The sequence below is a fragment of the Manis pentadactyla genome, chromosome 11, assembly GCF_030020395.1.
Source record: "Manis pentadactyla isolate mManPen7 chromosome 11, mManPen7.hap1, whole genome shotgun sequence".
In the NCBI taxonomy this organism is placed as follows: Eukaryota; Metazoa; Chordata; class Mammalia; order Pholidota; family Manidae; genus Manis; species Manis pentadactyla.
Genome location: NC_080029.1, coordinates 43,054,654 through 43,064,528, shown reverse-complemented (window position 1 = coordinate 43,064,528; position 9,875 = coordinate 43,054,654).

Here is a 9,875-nt window from a genome sequence, read left to right as displayed (position 1 = left end):
CATTTTCAGACTACCTACAATACTTTATAATGAGCCCTTGCTGTTCAAGAATGGTTATGAGCATGCATTATGATGTGTAAAGATGAAAATATGATGATGTTTGTAAAAGTCAGAATTTGTGAATATAAAGTGAGAATATAAATTTATCAATGCTGTAAGGCAGAGAGGATTTAGTTAAATTTCTCTAAAGCAAAAGATAGTGCCCAGAGAAAGCTTTATTAGGACAGAGGGTATAGAGGGAAAAAGAAGAAGGTGATGGCCCAGGAGGAGAGGAGAGGAACAGGAATCAACAGTGTGGGTAAAATTGCAATATTTCCAGAATCTCTCCCCTGGCTTTAGTGCATTGGCATATCAGTAGGTGTTTCCAAGGAGTGGAGAGAATTAGTCCATCTACATAACAGTAGGTAATAACAAGGGGGAGCGAGGGCTTATCTGGACCCGAGAGGTTGGGTGGAGCTCTCTTCTGCAGCAGCCGGGTCAGGAGAGAGACAAGGATGACTGCTTGTAAGAAATAAGGGTTTCACAAGTAGTGATTCTATAGCATCTTACTATGCTGATAGACGGTGACTGTAATGGGGTATGTGGGGGAGACTTGGTGATGGGGGCAGTCTAGTAACCATAATGTTCATGTAATTGTACATTAATGATAGCAAAATAAAAAAAATAAAAAATAAAAAGGCCTAGACCACTACATATAAGCAGGAAAAAAAAAGAAAAGAAATAAAAGGGTTTCTTAACTTTATTTCTCCCTTTGACTGATTATGGTTTTAGAGGTATTTTGCCCTGGGACTTCCTCCCTGGAGTTAACAAATAGCCAAATGTGCTATTTTCACATTTGAGGGGTGGGAACTCCCAACTTGGAGCAGCTCTATAGGCAGCTTGGCCATGGGGTTCCCCAGGAATATCCTTGCCCAAGCTCAGAGCGCTTACACCTTTCTTTGAACACCTTCCTTCAAGACACGTGGTGAACCAAGCTCCTGTTAGCCGCACTGCTAACTGCCTCTCCGGCCTTTAGATCCAGAGGAGGGAGGAGGCAAAAGCTACACAGCTGCTTTCTCAGCCAGAAGGCTCTGCTTTTGTTCTTGGTTCACTGGCTGTGGGCAAAATTGTTAAAGATCTTGTTTAGTGGGTTTAAATTCTATGGAAACTCACTTCACATTCATAGGAGATGCATAGATTTTCCCATTCTCTAATAAGAGAAAGTTTTACATTTCAATGACAGGGAGCTTTAAGTGTGAGTTTGGCATCCAAGAGTAGCTGAGACACCCTCTATTTTCCTTACAAGCTGTTACAGCCTTATTTACTCTACAGTATCTAATCATAGCCAGCAAGACACAAGCTTGTGTGCGTGTGTATGGAAACTTTGCCTACCTTTGGTCGTTGGATTGTGATTTCGCAGCTCTTCCTTTAGTTTTGATGGACTTCCCAGGGCCATCTACACTCTCTTGGCCTCCCACCTTGATAAGATGGCTCGTGGAGACAAGGAGCCTGAGGAGAGGACAGGCAGACTTTCTACAGGTAGCTTACCAGTGCTAAGTGACCAAATGGGAAATGGTAATTACAGTAGCAGTAGGTGCTAAGCAGCTACAGACAAATAGAAAACCATACAAATGCTTGATTGCTGTGTATATTAATGGGTAGTAAATGAAAAAATTTAAACAGTCTAATATTGGACAAATGAGTTTCTTTATTTAATGGGCTGTGGATATATACATTTGTGAGACAGGGACTGTTGGTATAGTTTGAGTAAGGTGAGGGCCTCCAGAAAAAGCAAAGTAGGATATTGAGTCAGAGCAATGTAACTACATGCAAGGAAACCCCCTACCAAAACTCTGTTAAACATTAAGCTCTAGAGTCATTCTTTAGTGAGATCAGTTGATATTCCCCAGATAAAGAAAAGTAGCTCATATTTTTATTATGCTAATAGCTTGTAATCATGTGTAAGATTCACTTTAGCATGCTAAAAGGGACTTAATGTCACAACAAGGACAAACATCCTAAGACCACTTTTAACAAGTCCACACCCCTAAGCCCTTTATCAGTTCCCCCAAATCCTCAACTGCCTATAAATCCCCTAGACAATGCACAACCCCGGGATCTCTCATCCCCTCCTTGTGCAAGCCAGGAGCTTTCTCGTCTTACTTTTTCTCTAAATAAAAGCCTCTCATTTACTCTCCTACTTTGAGTGTTTGCGAAGTTCATTCTTTGACTCCATGAACAAGAACCCCAGCATCATTTGGATGTTTTATATTAAGCAGGTGATGAATGGTAAGGTGATATTCCTTAGGATAGGATGATTGTGGTCGGGAGTCAGGTTTGTTATGAGACAGGGACCGTGGGGGTAGTCAGAGTAGGGTGAGGGCCTCCGGAAAAAGAAAGGCAGAATATTTGCAGTCAGAGCAATGTAATTACATGCAAGGAACCCCCCCACCCCCACTAAAACTCTGTATTAAATCTTCAGCTCTAGAGTCGTTCTTAAGTGAGATCAGTTAATATACTCCAGATAAAGAAGAGTAGCACGTTTATTTTATGCTAATTATTTATAATCATGTATAAGATTCACTTTAACATGCTTAAAGGCCCAGGCCTATGTGCTGTCTTTCCTCCTTCAGATCTAATGAGGTGATTTTGCAAACTGGGCAAACTAATTTAGCACGTAAGCCCAGCCATAATACAGTAAAAGGCAAGAAAGATTCCACTTTAAAGATAAGACTGCACTTAACTTACTCTTTAGCAAACAATGCCTCAGCCCACCTTGGGATCAAGCTGAGCAGGTGGCCTTGTTTCATATGCCCCCAGACCAAGATGCTGGTATCTCAGGGAGAAATCAACAGAGCAGGAGTTTCCTTGTATCAAGTTAATTGTAAATATCCTACAAAGTCCACACCCCTAAGCATTTTTTCATGTCCTTGAAAAATCCTCAACTGCCTATAAAACCCCCTAGACAACACACCACTATGGACTCTCTTGTCCCCTCCTGGCCTGAGCCGGGAGCTCTGTCCTTTCACTTTATCTCTAAATAAAAGCCTGTACCTTGCTCTCCTACCTTGAGTGTTTGTGAAGCTCATTCTTCGGCTTCGTGAAGCCGGCATCAGTTACATTGCCTTTTGACCCTTCAGCATACAGTTTTCTTGGAAAGGCATCAGGCAGTACTTAAAATGACATGTCTATAAATATTTCTTAGGGTTGGAATTAATTTCAATCATGGGTCATTTAGCAAATAGGGCTTGAATTATAACTGTTTACAGGATTCCTAAATCATGCTGCTAATAAAGTTACAGATTTTCCGCAGCTGATCTGTAATGGATAAGCAATTACTGGAGTCTTTTCAGCACTGTGATTATGTGTTTGGATGCCAACTAAGCAGAGTTGGTGTATGACCCAAACCTTAATTTTCCTCCCAGTGATTATTTCCCTCTATATTTGTCCATACATTGGGCATAAGAGTGACAGTGTAACCAGACCTACTTGGTTTAGAAGGGCTGAAGCAAAACAAATGGAGAACATGTGAATTGAAGCTTCTTGTATAAACTGTCAAATGAGATCAGTTGAATCAAATTTGTATGCTTACCCTTTAAATGTAATCTGCAGGTTCATCATTGAATCAAACACTAAAACCAAACAAACCTTCACATACCTACTCCTCTGAAGACAGCCAATGTTGAGTTTCTTAAAATGCTTGCTAATGGGTTTAACTTAGGACAGAGAATTTTTGTATATTTTCTCTCTCATTAGAAGAACATTAACCTTTGGCTATAATAATCCTTTATAAACTGTCTTTAGAAAACCTTCTTCCTGCCTTTTTTTCTTAAAATAAGATTATATTTTAACTATTGTCCATGGATATTTGTCTCAAGAATTTACACTGAAATTCTAACCTTTAATATATGGTTTCTGTCTGGGCCTAACAGTCATTCAGGATATAGGCCTCAATTGCATAATATTCCTTTTTTCCCCTGATAAGGGGCCTGCTCTTACTGATGATTACTAAAACAAATTTTAGAGACTTCTGTTTTTTCAGAAATTTAAATTGTAGACTCAGAGGTGATGTTGTGAATATTTAGCTTAAGAACAGGGTGGAGAGGAGTGTGGTGAACCAGATGTCCCAAAGTTCAGGGTGGGCTAAAGTGGTCCAGAGCAGAGCTTTAGCTCATGGCTGGTGCCATTGAACTGAAGGCTAGGCTGGCCAATGCTCGTGCCCGAGCTCAGAAATCTCAGTTGTCAATGATGTGTGGTAAAATGAGTCTGCTCTGGGTTCTGTACAAATCAAGGATGTCTCCCTGCTCTGGGAAACTCTATACTTTGATTTTTTAAAAAATTGTTCTGAGATAAAATTTAGGACACTAAATAAAGAGACCTTTCCAAAAGATTTCCCTTTCCTTTCATTCTCTGTTTTATTACTTTTATTTCCCATCCAGTGTAATGCCAAGCAATACCGAGGTTGCTCTGGCCCGCGTCCTCACTGCTCTGGCTCACTGCCTGACAGACTGTTCATTTGTCCAGGTGGTCCAGGAAACCTGATCTGGTGTAGGTCACAGGGAAATGCACTGAGAACACAGGGCTTCCTGTCCCCTGTGGTGGAGCTGCCACCAGCACAGGTGCTCAGCCTCTCTGACCTCATGGGTTACTTGCCTTGGGGCAGAAATTATATGTGCATGATGATATCCAGTCTTGAGTCTATTGGAACAGGTTTTTGTTTTCCTTTCCTTTCCTTTCCTTCCTTCTTTTTTTTTACAGACAGAAAGCAAGTCAGCATGATTGCTAAACAAAGAGATAGAGGCAAAGGATTTGCTAATCATAAATTTGCCTCCTTGCTATCAATTTGCAGCCTAGTAAAGAACTGCAGCTGAGGCAAGGCAGGGGTTTTAGATTTCACTTTATTAGAACAATGCAGTTTCCTATGGGTCTTTGCCAGGGCTCCCTCAGTTATTCTGTGGAAAAGTAGGTCCCTGGTGCTGGACTCACAAGCAATCAGGTTCTCCTTCGAACCTTCGCTCCTTCTAGATGTTTCTTGCTGTAACTGGCACAATGCCCTCTGCAGGATTTACACTTAGACTTCAGACATCTCAAGGCAAAAAGCAGTAGTGAACTGCTATGTAACTGCACAGCCATGGTGGCTACAAGTGCATAGGTTCTGTGTAACCAAAGTCTCTGGGAGTACCTCCAACCTCCTTGCCTGTTGCTCCTGGGAAAGCAGGGTGAGGAGGCTGCTGTCAAGGAGAAGCTGGGGGAAGCCCACTGTGCCAGGCGCTACGTGGGGATATCTAAGGTGCATGAGACACAACACTTAGCTTTTCCACTGGATTCAAAATCTAGCACAGACTGGAAAGGCAAGGCGTGGAGCAGAGCTCAGCTGATGCTAATAGCTGTGGTTTTGTGAGTACTTCCACAGCTTCCTGCTGCCCTGAAGGTAAAATTCAAACTCATTTACCAGGTATTTTAGTTCGACTTCCCTCAGACAAAGCTTCCAGTATAAGCGGTTTATTTGGGAGGTGATCCTAGCAAACACAGGTAGATGGTGGGTGGGGATGTAATTCAGAGAAGGGAAACAACCTAATAAAGGGGAGTTATCTAGCTTGTTCCACCATGCGTGAGCAGAACTCAATCATGCTGTGGATTTCTGGGAAATGGTGCAGCATCCACACCTCAGAGAGATCCCACCAGAGGAGCAAGGGAGCTGGGCTATCTGTATCCCACGCCTGCCTGTCGTGGGTCGAGAAATGCTGAGGGGAGGATAGAAGGGTGTTAATCCTTGGCATTCCCAGCCAGCCACACACCTGAGACAAGAGAGGGCTCTAGCGTTTCAGGGAAAGCCTGAGACTCAGAGTGGTGAGTGTGCTGACCGTGTGCCCTGCAGTGATAAAGGCCCCGAAGCCTGGGAGGGCCCCCAACAGACTCTGCTAAACATGCTCTTACAGGTCCCCACACAGGCAGGCTCTGCAGGCTCTTTCCAGCCTTAACTCAGGAAGATGGAGTATATGAGGGGCCTTAGTGTTTGAGAGAGATGGTATTTCCACAGGGCCGACTAAGCTTCATTATGGAAAGCTGCTGATAAGTGGCAGGCAGGAGGGCCACGTTGGCATCAGGCTGCAGGCAGGGTGTTGCACAGGAACACGCTGTTTAAGAGATCTCTAGTATGATCTAAGAGCTGCTGCGTTTGAGTTAGTGGGCCCATGAGCTCTGCTAATCCATCTCATGCATTTTCTCAGTCTGTACAACAGCCCTATGAGGTAGAATGCGTTATTCTCTTTTTGCAGGTAAGGACAAAAGGCTCAGAGAAGTTCAGTAACTTGGCTGAAGCCACATGCTTGAAAGCGGTAAAGACAAGCATCCACGGCTTTTTGTTTTGCTTGGCCTTTGTGGTTGTTAGAGCTCTAAAATGTCAAATCTTTTCATCTAAAGCAGTCCTCACATCGTTTACATGCCACTAACTTGTTGAAGAGACTGTGGAATCAGTGGTCTTGTGGAATGTCCCATATTCTGGATCTGATTGTTCCCTCCCTGAGTCATTTAGCTTGTTCCTCCAGCCCCTGGACTTTGTGTAAACTGAGTTCTAATGGCTTGTTGGATACAGGTTCAATCATTTGGCAACAGTGATTCTAGGTGGCTCTGTCTGCAGCACACCACACCCATCTAGAGGCTGACAGGCCAGTGGGTTGAGGAGGTCACAGTTGATCCCTCCATTGCAAAGCTGCTTTTTTCCCCAATAAAATCAGTGAATAATGTGTGGGATGGTGCTTTCTAAGACTGTGCTCTTAACCATAATATAATAAAACTATCACAACTACAAGGTTTCAAATTAGATGTGGACCATGCCAAGTCTGACTTCCACCATGAAGCTGAGCATAAACTGAGAGGCATCTGAGTCTGACTTCAGACTGCCTCAGCCCTCTTTTAAAAAGAACTGGAGCAGAGGCAGGATGTGCCTCCTTTGCATATCCCTGGACCCAGCCATGGTAGAGGCTTTATGAGTTTATCTTTTCAGGTTCCATGTGCAGATAATAATCAGGGCCATGGGGGTCAGGGCCATGGGAGCTGCAGAACTTGTCAGCACTGGAGATGCTGGCACAGAGCTGAGGACAGTGGCCTCAGCTCCTGCCTTCCTTTCTGGGGCCTACCAAGTGGTAGGGGCGGCCCCTCCTTTCCTGCCCTTCCCCAGATTCATCCCAGATGATGCTGGGCCCCTCTTTGTCTCTCATGCCAGCTGCTGCAGGTCCCAAGCAAGCAAAGAAACTGCCAGTTTCCACTTCTAATTATGTTAAATGGGCCTATTAGGCAATCAGATCTGGTTGAGCCCGAGAATAGAGTCCAAAGCACCAAGTGATAACATTCCTGAGCGCTCTGTTTTCACTAACATCTGCCTAGCCTGGTGAGCTGCCCAAGGTATCCAGGTGTGTCCGGGGGGGCAGAACTCTCCTGGGAGAGCCGAGGGCAAAACTGCCCTGCTGCTTCCCTGGGGCCCAGTGGCGGACTCCACTGGCAGCACCTGGCACTTTCCCTGCACATCACCACATTTCCTTGACATCTGAGTCCAGGGACGAAGTTCATGGGCCCCTCCATTCCAAAAGAGAGAGAGACAACCAGTAATACTAGTGGTTTGCCCTAAAGGGCAAACACGAGGCTTGGAGTGGGTAAGCGCTGTCCAGCCCACCTACAAAGGACTCTTAATGTCCTTCCGCATTCACAAGTCTTGCTGGGTCAGCAAAATACACATGGAAATACCCCTGAGAAAAGTAGTTGTGCAGACTTTTGGTCACATCTAATCTCGTTTTGTTCCTGGAGGGCAGGAAAGAAGTCTGCATGAAAGAAGCAAGTTTTCAAGAAAAACATTAAAGCCCAATGAGGGTGTAGTGTGAATAGTGGAAAATTGACATAGGTAGCTCTATGGTCAGGGAGCAGGGGGGGTGGAGCTCAGAAGATTAAGAGCTAGGAAGACTGCTTTTGTGTTTGGAGGGACATGGCCCTAGGAAGCAATGCCGAACTCAACCCCGGAGCCGAGGGAGTGGCCAGCTCAAAGGCACAGCGAGGTTAGGGCACGTGAGCGTCTGGAGATGGGGGTGGGGTTTCCGCCCATCGGAGAGAAGAGTAATCCTTATTTGGAGGGAGCTTCTGTTTTTCATTCTTGTCAAATGTTTTACAAAAGTTCCCCTCCTAGAGGGGGCCAAACCCCTTCAATGTATATTCCTATTCAAAACACTTGGGAGAGAGTAAGTCAGCCACCCAGAGTCACATGGCACGCAGTCAAACTAGAACAGCGACTACAGCCTACCTTCCTCCTGTGCCCACTCTCACCCCCACCCACTACAGACTTAAGGCAGAACCTCTCATGTAAGAGAGCCTGTGAATATTTCTTAGAAGAATGATTCCCACTGGAGCTTCCCCTCTCTTCTGACCCAGGCTCTGGTAAAAAAAAAAAACCCTGGGTTTCTAATTTGTGCTAGATCTCCAGAAAAGCATAAAGAAAAAAATCCTTAAATTCTCATTAAGCTCCTAGTGAGTTTTATTACAGGTACAAAGAAGGAAAGCGGTGACCATTTTGGATCTTGCAGCTGTTGACCTGTAATTGTCTTTCTTGTCATGTACATTGGTGTAAGACCGGAGAGAACGGAGGAAGGGACCGGTCTCACTGGAAGAACCTGACTCGAGCCAAGTAAGGAAGAGAACGGCGAATGTCACTCAAATGATTCAACGGAGGGTCCCCAGCCGCAGGTCCCGCCTAGAACATGCGTCATAGTACTCTCTCCCCAGCAACCCAGCATGACCAATCATTGGTGATTACCACACCCACACTGGCCAATTAGTTCTGTTCACAATATCCTCAGGGCTCTCCAAGCCCCCTTGATAAGCCTGTCGCCCCTCCTGCTGAGCGCAACTTCTCTGACCTGTGGATACGTGGACCGGTGAACCTTGCCCGGGATTGCGCTAATAAATGTTTTTTTGGCTCCTTTGTTGTGGCTTGCCTGGTCTGGTTTTGTTTACCTTACATTTGGTACTGAAACCTGGGAGGACAGTGTGGGGCCCCAGTGGGCTCCCCTTCCTCTCCCGACCCGGGACCTGTCTCCAAAATAGGACCTGATCCCAGGGCCCCAGACAACTTGATGAGTCCCTCATCTTCCCTGCTCCCTCCTCCTACCCTCCGCGGGGCGCCCAGTCCAAAATTGCAGCCATGTCTGGACACCCCTCTGACCTGTGCCTATTTGGCTCTGGTATAGTGGAGCCGTCCCTATCTCCGGATCGCCAAACCTGTTTTTCCCGTCCCTAACCAGAGTATATCCGGGATGCTAGACCTACTCATTTAGGGACCTGGGGATGGAGGAGATAGTCATGGGAAGCCAGCACTCAAAACCTGAGGCACAGACCCCACTGAGGTGTCTTACCTCCCATCTCACTACTCTGGGCTTATCTGAGGATATCTGTAAATGGAAGCTGATCTTCCTCTGTTCCCGGGCCTGGTCCCAATATCCTCTGGATAATCAGTCTCGCTGGCCCCGCAAGGGAACTTTTGATTTCGGCCTCCTCACCGATCTCAGCAAGTATTGTCACCAGACTGGGACATGATCCGAGGTTTCCTATGTCCAGGCCTTTTGGGCATTGCGCTCCTGCCTAGACCTCTGTGTCAAGTGTTCCTTGGCCCAGGTCCTCCTGGCTAAGTCCCCCGGTAGGGCCTACCAACCTCTCACTGTGCTGCAATCTTCCTTTACAGATCCCCCGGAAGACCTTGGCTTCCTCCCTCCAGCCCCTTCCCCTCCTTCTCCTTCTCCTCAACCATCTGCCCCTTCCCAACCCCCCTTCTTATTCGCCCTCCGGTGCCCAGGCCTCTTCCATTCAGGCCTCTTCTGGGCCTACGCCTGTGTCATCACCCATCTCAGTCCTCC